Genomic DNA, 18863 nt, shown 5'->3' with positions numbered 1-18863 from the left:
CTGCCTGCACTGATGTTTTTCCGGTCCCTAAGAGGATTTCGGAAAAACCTCTAAGAAGGAGCGTCTGTTGAAAAACTTGGACGTGGTTCGTGCTTTGAAGTTTTACTTGCAAGCGACCAAAGATTTCCGTCAAACATCTTCTTTGTTTGTTGTCTATTCTGGAAAACGTAGAGATCAAGAAGCTACGGCTACCTCTCTTGCCTTTTGGCTGAAAAGCATCATCCGTTTGACATACGAGACTGCTGGTCAGCAGCCTCCTGAATGAATTACAGCTCACTCTACTAGAGCGGTGGCTTCCACATGGGCTTTTAAAAATTATGCTTCTGTTGAACAGATTTGTAAGGCTGCGACTTGGTCTTCGCTTCATACCTTTTCCAAATTTTACAAATTTGATACCTTTGCTTCTTCGGAGGCTATTTGTGGGAGAAAAGTTCTTCAAGCAGTGGTGCCTTCTGTTTAACCATCTGTCTTGTCCCTCCCGTTCATCCGTGTCCTGTAGCTTTGGTATTGTATCCCACAAGTAAAGGATGAATCCGTGGACTCGTCTTATCTTTATAGAAGAAAACTAAATTTATGCTTACCTGATAAATTGATTTCTTCTATGGTAAGACGAGTCCACGGCCTGCCCTATCATTTTAAGACAGATTGTATTTTTTTATTTAAACTCAGTCACCTCTGCACCTTGTAGTTTCTCCTTTTTCTTCCTGTACCTTCGGTCGAATGACGGGGGGGGTGGAGCTATATAAACAGCTCTGCTGTGATGCTCTTTGCCACTTCCTGTAGGGAAGGATAATATCCCACAAGTAAAGGATGAATCCGTGGACTCGTCTTACCATAGAAGAAATCAATTTATCAGGTAAGCATAAATTTAGTTTTTTTTTAAAAAAGCATTGTTTTTTAGCAAACTTGGGTACTGGCAGACAGCTGCCAGTACCCAAGATGGCGGCAAATAGGTAGAGGGAGGCGGGTTAGAGAGTTGAATGGGGGGCTTCAGGGAGTTTGGGGGCTAAGGGGAGATCCATCACTGCAGACTAAATATAAAAATAATTAAAAATAATAATAATAAAAAAAATGACTTTTATTTTAGTACTGGCAGACTTTCTACCAGTACTTAAGATGGCGGTGACAATTGTTAGGTGGGGGAGGGAAAAGGGGGTGGGATGTGTCAGGTGGGAGGCTGATCTTTACACTAAAGCTATAATTAACCCTACAAGCTACCTAATTAACCACTTAACTGCTGTGCATAATACAAGTGTGGTGCGCACCGGCATTTAGCGGCCTTCTAATCACCAAAAAGCAATGCCAAAGCCATATATGTCTGCTATTTCTGAACAAAGGGGATCCCAGAGAAGCATGGCAACCATTTGTGCCATGGTTGCACTAACTGTTTGAAAATAATTTCAGTGTGAAACCTAAAATTGTGAAAAAGGTAACATTTTTTTTTATTTGAATGTATTTGGCGGTGAACTGGTGGCATGAAATATACCAAAAACAAGAAGATACAGATGCGCCACATGACCCAATATTGTTTGATCAAGAGATGTTCAAATAATGTGTATGGTTACACTCATGTATTAAAGCACTCCAGGTAGTGCAATAAGAGCAGTCTGGGATCTATAACAGTCACCCAGAAGACCGACTTCTTGTGATAGATGTATGATCTATAATGGGAAAAGACACAAGGGTGCCTATATGGCCTAGTACAGTTTAGCCAGAGTATATGCAAACAGTAGGTATAATATGCACTCACATTTGTTGTAGCATCTCCAATGATGCTAATAGGGCAGGATGGGATCAATTCAGTCACCCAACAGACTTATACAAGGCAAAACAGGATACTCCCAACCTCAAAGTGATCCAGGAGGCAAAACAATGATCCAGAGTGTTGTAGAAATAGGCAGCAAGTGTTTAAAAGTAGTAAACTTACTTTATTAAAAACAAAGTAAAAACAGGCAATGCGTTTCTCAGCCACTACACTAAAGCTAAAATTAACCCTACAAGCTATGTAATTAAACCCTTTACTAATGGGCAAAATACAAGTGTGGTGCGCAGCGGCATTTAGCGGCCTTCTAATTACCAAAAAGCAATGCCAAAGCCATATATGTCTGCTATTTCTGAACAAAGGGGATCCAAGAGAAGCATTTACAACCATTTGTGCCATAATTGCACAAGCTGTTTGTAAATAATTTCAATGAGAAACCTAAAGTTTATGGCAAAGTTAATGATGTTTTTTATTTGATTGCATTTGGCGGTGAAATTGTGGCATGAAATATACCAAAATGTACTAAAATAAAATATATACATGTGAAGGGTTATTCAGGGATTCCTGACAGATATCAGTGTTACAACGTAACTATCGCTAATTTTGAAAAAAAAAAATGGTTTGGAAATAGCAAAGTGCTACTTGTACTTATTGCCCTATAACTTGCAAAAAAAGCAAAGAACATGTACACAGTGGGTATTTCTAAACTCAGGACAACATTTTGAAACTATTTAGCAAGGGTGTTTTTTGGTGGTTGTAGATGTGTAACAGATTTTGTGGGTCAAAGTTAGAAAAAGTGTGTTTTTCCATTTTTTCATCATATTTTATAAAAAAAAATATAGTAAATTATAAGATATGATGAAAATAATGGTATCTTTAGAAAGTCCATTTAATGCCGAGAAAAACGGTATATAATATGTGTGGGTACAGTAAATGAGTAAGAGGAAAATAACAGCTAAACACAAACACCAGAGAAATGTAAAAAATAGCCTTGGTCCCAAACGGTAAGAAAATTGAAAAGTGATGTGGTCACTAAGGGGTTAAAAAGTGCTTTGTTCAGAAGCAGATAGACTCTACAGTAGATATTGAATGTGCTTTTTCCAAGTTTATTTTTTAGGATACTAACATTATTCACATAAGGGATAAAGTGCAAAAGCACAGGGACTGATTTCTCCTTCGTTAAGGTAAGATGTCTGACTTAGGTGCACCTTCATAACTATATGATAAAACATTTCAATAATGTCAGTCTGTGTCACCGCTTGAATTAGTCACAGTATGAACTGCTTGTTTTATTATTGCTGGATTTGTTCTGATCAGTGGGTATGGCTTTACATATTTAATGCTTTCTTTACTTCTTACCTACTTAAAGGACCACTAAATAAAGTAGAATTGCATAACCACCAAATGTATAATAAAAAGACAATGCAAAAGAGCTTAGTCTGAATTTCAAATGAGTACAGGTGGCCCTCGTTTTACAACGGTTCAATTTACACCGTTTCAGAATAACAACCTTTTTTTCCAGTCATGTGACTGCTATTGAAAAGCATTGAGAAGCAGTGCATTTATTAAAATAGCCAGTAGGTGGAGCTGTCTGCTTGTGTTGCAGCAAAGCCAAGCAAGCTAAAATTAATCAGTTTAACCAGACCTGAGCTATCGAGCAGATTTTAAAGGAACAAGATCTTCCTGTCTATAAATCAGTCCAGATTGGAATGCATAGAAAGAACTGTTTGCAGAAAAATGCAAGTGAAGTCTGTGTTGTGTGATTATTTTATTAGGTTTATAATGCTGTTTAGCATTTAAAGTCTTCATTTCAAAGCTTTAAAAATAATGTATTAGATGTTACTTATGACAATTTTGAGAGGGGCCTGGAACCTATCTCCCTCACTTCCCATTGACTTACATTATAAACTGGGTTTCAATTTACAATGGTTTCGATTTACAACCATTCCTTCTGGAACCTAACCCCGGCGTAAACTGAGGGCTACCTGTACTTATTTTTCTGAAAAGTAATTGCTATGTTCCTTCCCCTGCACCATGTGACAGCCATCAGCCAATCCAGAGGCGTAACTAGAAATTCATGGCATGGGCCCTGGTGCAAGAATCCATAAAGGGCCCCCCTCCCCCGGGTCATAGACATTCATAAGGACCCACAGTCACCTGTGTGCACACACACATATGACTTCTGCGATATTAATATTTCACAAGATATGCCGCTGGAGAGTGTACTAGTTGGCACAGTATGGTGATATATATATATATATATATATATATATCTATCTACATACATTCATACATAGATACACACACACACACACACACACACATATATATATATATATATATATATATATATATATATATACACACTCACACACACATATATACACACATATGGCTGCTCAAGTTAGATTTTACACAATACCCTCATAAGCAGACCAGCAATCTCTATTATCAATTTACTAGACATGTGCAACGCTAAAAAAATTGTTTCCTATCGTTTCATTAGTTAAATAAATAATTTTGTTTCGGCAAATTAGTTTAGTTAAGTTTAAAAAAAAATTAGTTATGTTAAGTTAAATAGTTTTTTCGGATCCGTTCGTTTTTTCGGATCCATTCTGTATTCATATACATTATTCTATTCTGAAGTTTAGAATAGAATAATGCATATAAATAAAAAATGGATCCGAAAAAAACTAAAGGATCCGAAAAAATGCTTTAATTTAACATAACTAATATGCCAGCGATTGCCGAAACAAAATTATCTAAAACCGCCGCCACCCACATCGCTGACACTAAATAAAGCTATTAACCCCTAAACTGCCATCCCCCCACATCACCAACACTACCTAAACCTATTAACCCCTAAACCACACACCCCCACATCGCCGACACTAAATAAAGCTATTAACCCCTAAACCGCCGTTCCCCGACATCGCCGACACTAACTAAACACTAAGTACACATTATTATAATTAGTTATATTGTAGCTAGATAAGGTTTTATTTTTATTTCACAGGTAAGTTTGCATTTATTTTTAAATAGGTAGTTAGTTAATAATTGTAACTTTAATTTAGGTCTATTTTAATTATGTTAAAGTTAGGGGGTGTTACGTTTAGGCGTTAATATAATTTTATTTAGGTTGTTGCGATGTGGGGGCCAGCGGTTTAGGGGTTAATAGGTTTAGTTAGTGTTGGTTTAGGGGTTAATAGGTTTAATAATAGGTTTATTTAGCATTTAAGTTAGTGTTGTCGATGCGGGTGTACTGCGGTTTAGGGGTTAATAGGTTTAGTTAGTGTCCGCGATGCCGGGGAACTGCGGTTTAGGGGTTAATAGGTTTAGTTAGTGTTGGCGATGTTTGGGAACTGCGGTTTAGGGGTTAATAGGTTAAGTTAGTGTTGGCGATGTTTGGGAACGGCGGTTTAGGGGTTAATAGGTTTAGTTAGTGTCAGCGATGTCGGAGAACTGCGGTTTAGGGATTAATAGGTTTAGTTAGTTTTGGCGATGTTTGGGAACGGCGGTTTAGGGGTTAATAGGTTTAGTTAGTGTCGGCGATGTCAGGGAACAGCGGTTTAGGGGTTAATAGGATTATTTAGTGATTTAGTTAGCGTCTGCGATGTCGGGGAACTGCGGTTTAGATTAGAACAATGAAAAATTTCCGAATATGAATAAAGAATGGATCCGAAAATTCTGAAACGGATTTATTAATTTTCAGAATTTTTCGGGATTTTAGTTATGATGCCGATTCGGAAATTTGGATGCATTCAAATCTCCGAATCGACCAAAATTCGTCCGAAAACAAAATTCGGCCAAAACGAAACGCACATGTCTACTATTTTCTCTTGAGATGACATAGCTATAGAGTTATATCAAGAGTAAATAGGGATCCCTGGTTATCTTAAGTTCTATAATACCAAAGCATCATCAAGTGGGTAATTCTTATAAATGTACACCAATAGTTTCTGTAAAAACTACAAGCAACACAAGATTCTGAATAAAAATAGATCTAGCCATAAGAAGAGACTAAATTCAGTGTCATAAAGATTTATATGAGCAAGTACAATTTTGAAGGCAATGAATGTATAGGGCAGTATAAAACTAAAACAAAGGAAATTCCGGTAAAAATTAGGCTAATTCATTCATTAGTAACAACTTTTTAACACTTTACAATTTTAAAACTCACTGAGAATTGAAGCCTTGTGTCTTTCACAGGGTTAAGTTCTCCCTAGTAACACAATGGATAGTGGCTGCTTCCCTTGGTGATGTCAGAGTGCAGAGATTTAATGGGAAATCCTGAGAAGGCAGTCAATCAATTAAGAGCTCAGCCATCTACATATTTATGGGAGCTCAGAATTTGTTTAGCCTTTGCAGAGACTACACATGCAGTCAGGAGCCAATGTGCACGCCAAAGCCGCCTATGAGATCTAAGCTAAGCTAAGTTTGTGCTGAAGGCAGCTGGGCCCCCTGAGGGGGGACCTCCAGGGCCCAGTAGCAGTCACAACCTCTGCATCTCCAGTTGTTATGCCCCAAAGCCAATCACAAAATGCATATACTTGTATATACTATTGCACATGCTCAGTAGGAGCTGCTGCCCCAGAAAGTGTGCCTATAAAAAGGTTGTGCACATTTTGTTAATAGAAGTGAATTTGAAGTTGTTTAAAATTGTTTGCTCTATCTGAATTATAAAACTTTAATTTTGACTTTAGTGTCACTTTAAGCCTCTGAAATGTCTTAGAGGCTCCATTCTGCTTCCAATTAACATTTAACCCAGGGCATATAAATGTTCAATACCCATTTCCCAAATTACCAACCTATTTCTCTTTATCTTTAAACCTAAAATAAATACACAACCCAATAATGTTTGGCCAAATAATGGTAAGGTCACTTTAATTAATGTAACAAAAACTTTCCTTTATGGCAGAAATGTGTATGAGAGTTTGAATAAGAGAGAATTGAATAACATTTGAATAACCAAATCAAACACCAGGACAAAAATTCATTAGCATTTGAACATGAACTTAAGTCTCACATATCAAATGAGGACCACAAACCCCTGTGGCATGGCATGAGGGGAAAAGGAGAACCTGCGGCATAGCCTGCCCAGCCGCTATACCACCGAATCACGGCCCTAGGCTGGGTATGCAGCAGCATCCTCCCACCCCTCAATGCCCGCCTACCTGCCAGACCTCAATTTCACTGCCCAAACTAAAGCACCACTCACTTTTTATTAAAAAACAAACCAGCTGGGAGGCGGAGCCGGCGGCGGCCAAGATGGCAGCATAACTCCTGAGCTCCGCTGCATGTGCCTTTAAAGAACTGTCCTGGGGCATTGCAGACTGACAATAATGGAAGACTTTCTACCTTAAAGCTCCTACCACTATCCCTGCAACGGACATGCTGAGACTGTGAGGCGGCTGACACTGCCGGAGGGAGCGGAGAGCTGATCTGCGTCACAGAGGGGAAACAGCAGGCACCATGTTGCCGACCGGCAATATCAGCACTATCTCTGCACACACACTGCTGGGTTTAGCGCACCCAACGACCAACTGTCTATTGCTGGCTACTCTGGCTGGCTCTCCCAGATCGACGATGCCACTAGAGCTGATCACTGGGACACAGACCTGTACACGGTCATTCCGATCACATCACTGGGCCGCAACCACACGTGTTGAAGAGGCCTATACAAAATTCAGAGAGACCGACAAAACATGCAGCTAGTAAAACTCATACTATGCAACCATATATTAGTGCTGCTGATCAGTCCTCACCACCTGCTAACTCCACCAGCAAGGGCAAATCTTCTTTGGAACCCCAAGCACGAGAGCCCACACCAATGAGCCCTATGAAAGATACCACTCAGGTACCTACAGCCTTGCTATCTCATTTCGCCTCTAAACACATCAAGAAGCAATTGACACCCTCTGGGACAAAATTGATGACCTGGAGAATAGGAGCAGAAGAAAAAACCTGCGACCTAGAGGGATTCCAGAATCTATACTACCTAGGGATTGCCCTGAATATCTCCAAACCCTGTTCACTACTATCAAAGAATCATCATACACCCTAGGCCTCCAGAAAAAGAAATGCTGCTCTCTCAGTCCAGACGTCAACAACCCGGGGAAATGTCATACAGTTCTATCAGGACCTATCAACTAGAACCCTGCAACGCAGAAAGGAATTCAGTCCTCTGACAACCGTGTTGCATAATAAAAAAATCCCATACAGGTGGGGATTCCCGGTACAAATTATGGTCATCCAAGAAAACAAAAGATTCATCTGCACTTCTCCTGAATATATGACATAATTTGGAAAGGAACTAGGCCTGGACCTAGCTACAGATCTGCAATCAACTTCCGAGCTCTCACGAACAACGCCTAAAAAAAAAGACTCAAACTCTTCAAAATGGCAGACTATGGGGCCGCGCAAGAGCGCAGGAACACGAAGAACGAATCATGACTTCGGGAAATTACCTTCCCCATGGTCTCCTTGGTCTTCCAACTCCGAGGACGGCTGATCTAGGACTCTTTCTACCAACTAAGAGACATCTGAACTCTCAGGTAATATGTAATGATTTACACACCATTTAACACATACTACCTAACGGTATCTAAACCATCATTTAAGTGAGATGGAATGTCTTCCTTGCTTCACACATAAAGACTTCCAGGTCACTGGTATATCCATAGAGCTATCTCTAGCCAGCAAAGTGGAACAGGGAAAAAATGATAAAGTCAGCAATAGAGGCCCTTACTTTATTACCCCCCCCCCTTTTCTTTTTCTCTATTTATGTCTAATTTTAGACTTAGAGACATGTTTCTATTGTTTACGATTTTTGGATTTTCTACTGTTACTGTTTTCTATTATGCAATGGAGAAGAGGTATTAGGGAACAAATATGACACAACCACCTTTTTAATTAAGTCACTTCACCAATCTCTTCCCCACACTCCCTCCACACCACAAGATGCCTAACACTTTAAAACCACCACGTCCATTAATCATACTAACACATTTCAGAAGAAACCATCAACCAAAATACTTAGGACAAGTGTATACCAAACATTATCATAGCTCGGGCCCCGCTAAAAAAATGTGGTGTTAGTATACTTTTCAGAAAATCATTACCATTCACACTCATACAAAAGATAGCTGATACAGAGGGAAGATTCTTGGCTCTAGTGGGACTCCTATATGGTAGGCCTATAACCCTAGTGAACATCTATGCACCTAATTCAAAACAAAAAACATTCTTTACGAAGATGTTTAATAATATATTAGATATATCCAAAGGGCCAATATATGTAGGAGGAGATTTCAATTTCCCTCTCCAGCCGCATCTCGATAGCAATAAACCCCAAACCAAATCCAACACTAAATTTCTCACATTCCTCTGGAAAAACTTCAGGCTACACAAATTATACAACATCTGGCGATTCCTCCACCCTACCAAGAGGGACTACACATTCTACTCACACCACAATAAATCTTATAGCCATATAGACTACCTCTTCACTAATCAATTAGGATTATCACAAATACGTAAATGCAAAATATCGCCCACTTTCTGGTCGGACCACTCAGCAGTCCTACTCCATATCAACTGGCCGGAACATTCAACTAGCCCTTTCCTTTGGAAACTGGACAACACACTGCTAAACAATGTAGACACAGTTACTAAATTAAACAACATTTTAGAAGAATATTTTCGTATTAATGCACCATCAGTGTCTAGTCAGTTCACTGTGTGGGAAGCACACAAATGTTTGCTTAGAGGCGAATTTATAAAAAAAATGGCTAGATTAAAACAAACACAAAAGAAAACATACAACGATTTAACCTCTAAACTTTCAGATCTAGCCTTCCAACAGAAACAATCCCCACTAGAGCTTACAAAAACCAGAAAAGCCCTAGAGGACTTTTTACAAATCGAATACCAAACTCTCTATCGCAAAACTAACAGTATATTTTATTTTGAAAGTAATAGAGCGGGCAAATACTTGGCAAGAAATAGAAACTCAAATCAAACATTTACGAACTCCGCTCTCCACATACACCACCATTAAACACAGCCCCAGAAATTCTTAAAGCATTTCATACCTATTATTCGGAAATATACAACATAGAACCAACAAATGCCACCACACACAACAAGCACATGTTAGAACAATTCATTCAAAACTGTCCTCTCCCTACTCTTACAAAAGAGCAACTGAAAGATCTAAATACTCCCATTACCACACAAGAGGTGGTTAAAGCTTTACAAACACTCAAAAAAGGAAAAAGCCCAGGCCCCGATGGATTCTCCACAAAATACTACAGCACATTCCAAGAAATCCTTGCCCCACATCTTACAACGATTTTTAATGAAATCACTAACAGAGCCCAATTCCGTTCATGTGGTGGTGTTGCCAAAGCCCGGCAAGCCATCTACAACACCGTCTAATTTCCGCCCTATATCACTATTGAATATAGATGTTAAACTGTACGCAAAAATCCTCACAACTTGCTTGAATAGATATCTTCCAGGTTTGATCCATACGAAAGAAGTAGGCTTCACACCCTACCGTGAAGCTAGGGACAACACTACCAAAATTATTAATCTTATAGACCATGTCACTAAACATCATATTCCCTTTGTAATAGTCTCCATGGATGCTGAAAAAGCTTTTGACCGCCTAAATTGAACATTTCTATCCCATACCCTAATAAGGTTCGGGTTTGATGCTGAATTTATTCATAAGATCTTTGCCCTATACAACACCCCCACAGCCAGAATTAAACTGAACGATTCTCTATCACTACCATTTTACCTTAACAATGGTACCAGACAGGCGATGGAAGTCCTAGCAACATATATAAGAACCTCCCATACTATCACAGGCATTAATATAAAACACATAGAATATAAAATCTCCCTTTACGCCGACAATATCATCCTTACTTTAACAAATCTAGACACCTCCATTCCTTCCCTGATGACCCTATTGACAATTTATGGCAACTTCTCTAACTTTCGCATAAACTATTCGGAATTCCTGAGTCTCGGAATGTCACAAGAAAGCTTATTATTACTCAAATCAAACCAATTCCGATACCAACACACAACGCTGATATACTTAGGCATATGTCTCACTCCACAATTAAACAAACTAGCTACTCTGAATTTTGATCCTCTCAAAACTCATATAATCTCAACATTACAATCTTGGGCCCACAAACCTATATCTTGGCTAGGCAGGATTAATGCAGTTAAAATGATGATACTCCCTTTAATCCCTTTATTTACTCCAAACACTACCTATACCGATTCCTGACACCACAATATATACTCTGCAGAAACACATAAATTCATTTATATGGAATAATAAACGCCCTAGGGTTGCCACACACATCTTATATAGAGCCAAATTACAGGGAGGTCTGGGAGCCCCAAACCTTATGCTCTACCGATACGCAACATTTCTCAACAGAATAGCAGATTGGCGCAAACATACAAACCACAAAGAATGGGTGTTACTAGAAAGAGACCTTGCTGACTGTGACCAAATAGGAGGAAAATGCTGGCTCATAGATACACACGAAAAGACATACTCCAACATGCATTCCCCCATATACAAGACTTTTAGAGTTTGGAATAAAATCTTAAAGCAATACAAAACTATCTCAACCCCAAGATCTCCTTTAATGCCTCTGTCAAATAATCCCAATTTTCACTTACATTTGACACTACCAGACCCAAACATCTATACATCACATAGACCAATACCCTGCTGTTTATTGATACAGAACGCCAAACTTAAAGCTAAAGAAGATATTTTTAATATTCTAGGCCCTATGACTCAAGGATGGTTCAAATTTCAACAAATATCACATTACCTCCTGACACATCCAAATAAAAAAGATATCTTTAGATTACTGACACCGTTTGAAACGTTATGCTACATGCCACACCCATAATCGGGAATCCTCTCTTTACCTTACAAATTACTCATGTCCCACCAGTATGGCAACCCCTCATCATATGCCGCAAAATGTGAGGCAGAACTTGAAGAACACCAGACACCAAAAACATGGATCTATAAACAAATGAGTTCCTCTACATCCTCCATGTCTATCGCTGAAATGAACATGAAACTTCTTAGCAGATGGTACTACACCCCAGAAAGACTAGGTAAATGATACAAAACAAATATATGTACGTAGGAGCGCTCAAAGGCTAAAGGTATAAACTAAGAAATAGTTCACATACAATGAAAACATATGTGATACATATAGAATTCAAATGCTAAGTCTAATAGAAAACACTAATGGCAATAAAATATATATAAAATGACAATTTATTGATGATAAAAAACTCAAAATTCTAAAAATCGGACGTCTCCGATATTGTTATATTTAAAACAAACAGCATAAAGGAGAACTAAAAATAGTAAATATTGCCACCACTTAAGTCTCAAAAGACACGTTATCCACCTGCAAATGGGGAAAAACGCCAACTACTAATAAGAGAAATTTGGCAACAATGTCTCAAATAAACCGCAGGATTTCCACAACAGTGTATAGTTCGAGATAAGGTTAGGTATCCTATAGCGTATAATTGCACAGTACCTGGCTTCCAGACTAGAAGTTAAATGGGATGATACAAACTTTTCACAGCCGCTCAGCCTTCGTGTTTCTTTTCCTCTAACGTTGTGGTCACATGTGCGTATGACGTCACAGAACTCCAATCATGTTGGTAAAACACTTGTTTTTTTTAAATTACAGCTGATCCACTTTCACAAGTGTTGAGGTAAGGACAACATCCGCTCTTAAGTGCAACTTAGCATGCAGGATGAATCCTTAAAGGCTTGAAACCTCAAAGGCTTGTAGATGAAGCTTTAAAGGCTTGTCTTTGTCTTGTCTTTGGCACATTTCAGTGCAAACTTTCTATTTTTGAAGGCTTGTCTTTAAGTATAATGTACCAAAGATGAATACCGTCCTCCGTAGATATAGGGGAGTTCTGTGATGTCATACGCACATGTGACCACAACGGCAGAGGAAAAGAAACACGGAGGCTGAGCGGCTGTGAAAAGTTTGTATCATACCTCTAGTCTGGAAGCCAGGTACTGTGCAAGTATACGCTATATGATATCTATCCTTATTTCGAACTATACACCGCTGTGGAAATCCTGCGGTTTATTTGAGACATTGTTGGCAAATTTCTCTTATTAGTAGTTGGCTTTTTTTCCCATCTGCAGGTGGATAACGTGTCTTTTTTGAGACTTAAGTGGTGGCAATATTTCTTATTTTTAGTTCTCCTTTATGCTGTTTGTTTTAAATATAACAATATCGGAGACGTCTGATTTTTAGCATTTTGAGTTTTTTATTATCAATAAATTGTCATTTTATATATACTTTATTGCTATTAGTGTTTTCTATTAAACTTAGCATTTGAATTCTATATGTATCATTAGACTTAGCATTTGAATTCTATATGTATCACATATGTTTTCATTGTATGTGAACTATTTCTTAGTTTATACCTTTAGCCTTTGAGCGCTCCTACATACATATATTTGTTTTGTATTTCTTTTATTCCTATATAAAGGTTTTTTTTTAGGATTTGTTAGGAGTTTGGTATATATGCTCTGCGCACACTCTCTTGTCATTTTTGTCTAGGTAAACTGATATGAAATTATCACACTAACTGCTGGAGAGGTTGCCCAGTTGGAGGTACCATCACACACATATGGTGGACATGTCCATTAGCTCAACAATACTGGTCCCTTATCAGAAAAGAGATTAAATTGGTTGTGGGGGTCTCAATACCACTTAAACCATGGATATTCTTGTTTAACATTTTCCCTCCCTTGAAGTTTTTATTACGACTTAAATTACTAAGTATTATGATAAATAGGGCTAAACGCTACATCCCATACTCATGGAAAAAACTTACTCTATCGTCAATACAATTCTGGAGAGAAAGGGTCACTACGAGCATAGAACTTGAACAATATAACTATTTGAGACGCAAGAAATTGGATGAGTTCCTCTCAATCCATCTCTTGTGGGAGGAATATATCCACTCCTTGAAATCCACATAGGTATTTATTATTACTCAAATCACAAAATAACTTTACTTAATTCATAATAATGTTAGAGACCTTTTTAGCCCTTCCACTAGAAACCCTCTTCGCACAACACTGGAAATTAATTACCAGGCATAAATCTCTGCATTGTATTGTTATATGCTAGTCTGTTCAAACCTACCTTGTTATGCCTTTACAAAAGGACTACAAGCATTGTTACTGTTTATTGTTTGTGCTTTTGTCTTTGTTTATCTTTATTATTTATAATTCATACTATTCTCAAAGATCGGAATAACAAGTGGTGAACTGTCTTTTCTGCAAGCAAAGAACTATTTCATGTGGACTCTGATATTAACACCTAAGCAGACTCATTTTTTATGAATGCAATGCGTGCTCACTGCATATCTTTGAATGTATGCTTATTTTACATCAATAAAGCTTTTTTTTTTTTTTTTTTTTTTAAATCAGCTGCAAAATGTATGTATTGCCTTTGGTTAGCATAGACCATAACGTATCACCTGCCAACCTCCAGATGCAACTTTAACAACCCATAAGGGGTCTTACGGCGATCCGATCAAATAGTCAGCACCTTGCCCTTAACTGTGTTGCAGTTGCTCTTCCATCCTCTGTGACCTCAATAAATTAATTCTTTCCTCTTTTATCGAGTCTATGGGGGTAGGTGGGAAAGGCAAAAGACTGTCTGACCATACCTATATGTATACCTCTCTCCACCCAACTACTTGCCCCTTTTAATTATTACCTAGGTACACAGCTCTGTACCTTTACAAACCCATATTGTACATAAACTAGCTAACCCTTTCCAGTCCAGAAGCCCATGCATTAGCTCACTAATAGTCATATACACTCCTTTTGTTTTTGTAAACTTTGATTCAGTGCTCAGTTTCCACTTTCCAGTTCAGATGCATCTTAGCATTTTTTTGTACTGTTAAATGTGCTATTCATGTCTCTCATTGTTGACCTGGCTACTGACTTTGAACCTGGACTGTCTGTCCTGACATATTGCTTTTATCCTGAATTTTGATTGTAGAATTTGTTATTTTTGGATCCCTTGTTAATGGCTACAACCACAACACCTTATTGTACAAGTCAGTCAGCATGGAAGCCACAGGAAATGCCTATCATTAACAAAACTGCTGTAAACATCTCAGCCTGCTCCATTCGTTCTTGAGCAAGTCAGTGACTATTACAGCTGCATAAACATTCTCTGGGAGCTTTTGAAAAACTTAAATAGATTTTAACTTCTACTCCTATTCTGCCATATCCTGACCCTTGTGATCTATAAGTACACACATAAACATATATTTCCTTCTTAGCTGATGAGAGTCAATAGCTTCATAATATTGTAACAAATATTTCAATGTATCAAGAGGAGGTCAAGAACCCTCAAAGAGCTTTAGTCCCTCCACCTCTTCTCCCTTTCCAGTTTGTTCTTGGCCTCCAAGGACAGAGGTTGACAGGTGCTCTGCAAGCAAGATTTCATTATTTTCTATCTAACAATTTTTTGGGAGCTCAGACCTGACTTGAGGCCCAGTACCCCTCTTCCATCTTCGCTCAGGGCAGACTTCAGGATAATTTCTCCAAGATTCTGAGTGAAACAGGGGTAAAGGAATACCTCAGTCATGGCACGTCATTACCCTCGCAGAAAAATCTTTCAGCCATAACTGCCCTCAGGAGTGGTGGGGACCTCGCCTCTTAGCCTCCATCTGAGGGGTTGCTGGTATATCCAACAGTATCCTCTGCAGTATATTTACTTGCACTCTCTCTACTGGATCAGCAACCTGTGAGGGAGAAAGGCTTTAGCCTGCTGCTAAGACAAAGTGGAGGGGTGCTTCAATCTAGGTAAGGGACTCAGGCACTACACAGCCCAGGAGCTATCCAATAGTACTCTCCTTACAGGTACAACAAAGCTGGAGGGGGGGTGGTGTCACAGCCTTACACCTAAGAAGCGTTACCTATGTGTTTAACATAGGAATTTGTGTTAGTAAGGCACAGGAAAGTTCTTATTTAGCATCCTTAGCAGCTCAATTTACCCTTTTTTTTAACCTCAAAAAACTTATTTTTGCATTTTTCTACATGGTTACTGTCTTTTTACGAGAGCCACTAACTTCCTTGTGCAGTTATCAGTAAGATCTCTCACAGTGCAGTTGGGCAGGAGGACACAAGGGGCCTTAGAAGTTTTTTTTCACAATTTTAAATTTTGACAGTTTGTTTCAAAATCCTGCACAAGTCTTGAGCCTGCATATTGTTATGATGATAAGCTCCGTCCACTCTTCTTGGCAACCTTTTTTCCCTTCTCTGCTTCAGCTCCTGTAAATTTGATCTGGTGGATTCAAAGACATTTTGGTGTTTTATTCTGGCAAATGTAACCCCTTCTATACCCTGGAGGTAAGAGCTGTTAGGGATGCTTGGTGTTATAGAGGGTATTCTGTGCTACTTAAAGGGACAGTCTACTCTAGAATTTTTATTGTTTAAAAAGATAGATAATCCCTTTATTACCCATTCCCCAGTTTTGCATAACCAACATTGTTTTATTAATACACTTGTAACCTATGTATGCCATGAGGTGTGCTGTAGGCTAGTACTGGTGTGAATAATTTTAATCCCATATTTTGTATAGCAATTTGCTTTTTAATTGGTTATCCCCCATCTGTCCACAGTTTTGTGTGCTGAGCAGCAAATTTAACCTCCTTTTTACCCACTAAGGGGCACTTTGGGGCCTAGTTATCAAGCCGTCTACTTTTCTGGCTTCGCCGGCCCAATACGTCCGCCTAAGCTCGCCTACCTTCGCCGCCGCGGACCTTGAATACGTTCGCCTAAGTTATCAAATAAAGCTGTCAAAAAGCCGCGGGGCGATGAGCAGCGGACTGTGACAGTTCTCACTCATCCGATCTCGCTGCCCTTCGGCTTTTTCCCAGCTTTATTGCTAGCCTGTCACTAAGCACTCACACTAAACTACACTGTTCTACCCCCTATACCGGCGCCCCCGGAGCCCCCCGCAACTAAATAAAGTTACTAACCCCTAAACCGCCGCTCCTAGACCCCGCCGCAAGTCTTTTAAATGTATTAACCCCTAAACCGCCGCTCCTAGACCCCGCCGCAAGTCTTATAAATGTATTAACCCCTAAACCGCTGCTCCCGGACACCGCTGCCACCTACAGTATACCTAGTAACCCCTATCCTGCCCCCCCTACACCGTCGCCACCTATAATAAATTTATTAACCCCTATCCTGCCCCCCACTACGCCGCCGCCACTGTAATAAAATTATTAACCCCTAAACCTAAGTCTAACCCTAACGCCCCCCTAACTTAAATATTAATTAAATAAATCTAAATAAATTAACTCTTATTAACTAAATGAATCCTATTTAAAACTAAATACTTACCTTTAAAATAAACCCTAATATAGCTACAATATAAATAATAATTATATTGTAGCTATCTTAGGATTTATTTTTATTTTAACTAGGTACAATAGCTATTAAATAGTTATTAACTATTTAATAGCTTACCTAGCTAAAATAAAGAGAAATTTACCTGTAAAATAAAAACTAACCTAAGTTACAATTACACCTAACATTACACTATACTTTAATAAATTATTCCTATTTAAAAATAAATACTTACCTGTAAAATAAACCCTAAGATAGCTACAATGTAATTAATAATTATATTATAGCTATCTTAGGATTTATATTTATTTTACAGGTAACTTTGTATTTATTTTAGCTAGTTAGAATAGTTATTAAATAGTTATTAACTATTTAATAACTACCTAGCTAAAAGAAATACTAAATTACCTGTAAAATAAATCCTAACCTAAGTTACAATTAAACCTAATACTACACTATCATTAAATTAACTAAATAAACTACATACAAATAACTACAATTAAATACAATTACATAAACTAACTAAAGTACAAAAAATAAAAAAAGCTAAGTTACAAAAAATAAAAAAATAAGTTACAAACATGTTAAAAATATTACAACAATTTTAAGCTACTTACACCTAATCTAAGCCCCCTAATAAAATAACAAACCCCCCCAAAATAAAAAAAACCCTACCCTATTCTAAATTAAATAAATTTCAAAGCTCTTTTACCTTACCAGCCCTTAAAAGGGCCATTTGTGGGGGCATGCCCCAAAAAGTTCAGCTCTTTTGCCTGTAAAAGAAAAATACAACCCCCCCCCAACATTAAAACCCACCACCCACATACACCTAATCTAACCCAAACCCCCCTTACAAAAACTTAACACTAATCCCCTGAAGATCATCCTACCTTGAGTCGTCTTCACTCAGCCGAGCCACCGATGGAACTGAAGAGGACATCCGGAGCGGAAGAAGTTAATCCTCCAAGCGGCGCAGAAGAAATCTTCCATCCGATGAAGTCATCATCCAGGCGGCGCTGAAGAAGTCTTCGATCCGGCTGATGTCATCTTCAAAGAGGCGCTGAAGAGGTCTTCTATCCGGGCGAAGTCATCTTCCAAGCCGGGTCTTGAATCTTCCTTCCGCCGACGCGGAACCACCTTCTTCACCGACGGACTACGACGAATGACGGCTCCTTTAAGGGACGTCATCCAAGATGGCGTCCCCTCAATTCCGATTGGCTGATAGGATTCTATCAGCCAATCGGAATTAAGGTAGGAAAATCTGATTGGCTGATGGAATCAGCCAATCAGATTCAAGTTCAATCCGATTGGCTGATCCAATCAGCCAATCAGATTGAGCTCGCATTCTATTGGCTGATCGGAACAGCCAATAGAATGCGAGCTCAATCTGATTGGCTGATTCCATCAGCCAATCAGATTTTTCCTACCTTAATTCCGATTGGCTAATAGAATCCTATCAGCCAATCGGAATTGAGGGGACGCCATCTTGGATGACGTCCCTTAAAGGAGCCGTCATTCGTCGTAGTCCGTCGGTGAAGAAGGTGGTTCCGCGTCGGCGGAAGGAAGATTCAAGACCCAGCTTGGAAGATGACTTCGCCCGGATAGAAGACCTCCTCAGCGCCTCTT

This window comes from Bombina bombina, chromosome 4 (genome assembly GCF_027579735.1).
Source record: "Bombina bombina isolate aBomBom1 chromosome 4, aBomBom1.pri, whole genome shotgun sequence".
Classification (NCBI taxonomy): domain Eukaryota; kingdom Metazoa; phylum Chordata; class Amphibia; order Anura; family Bombinatoridae; genus Bombina; species Bombina bombina.
This window is presented reverse-complemented; position numbering follows the sequence as displayed.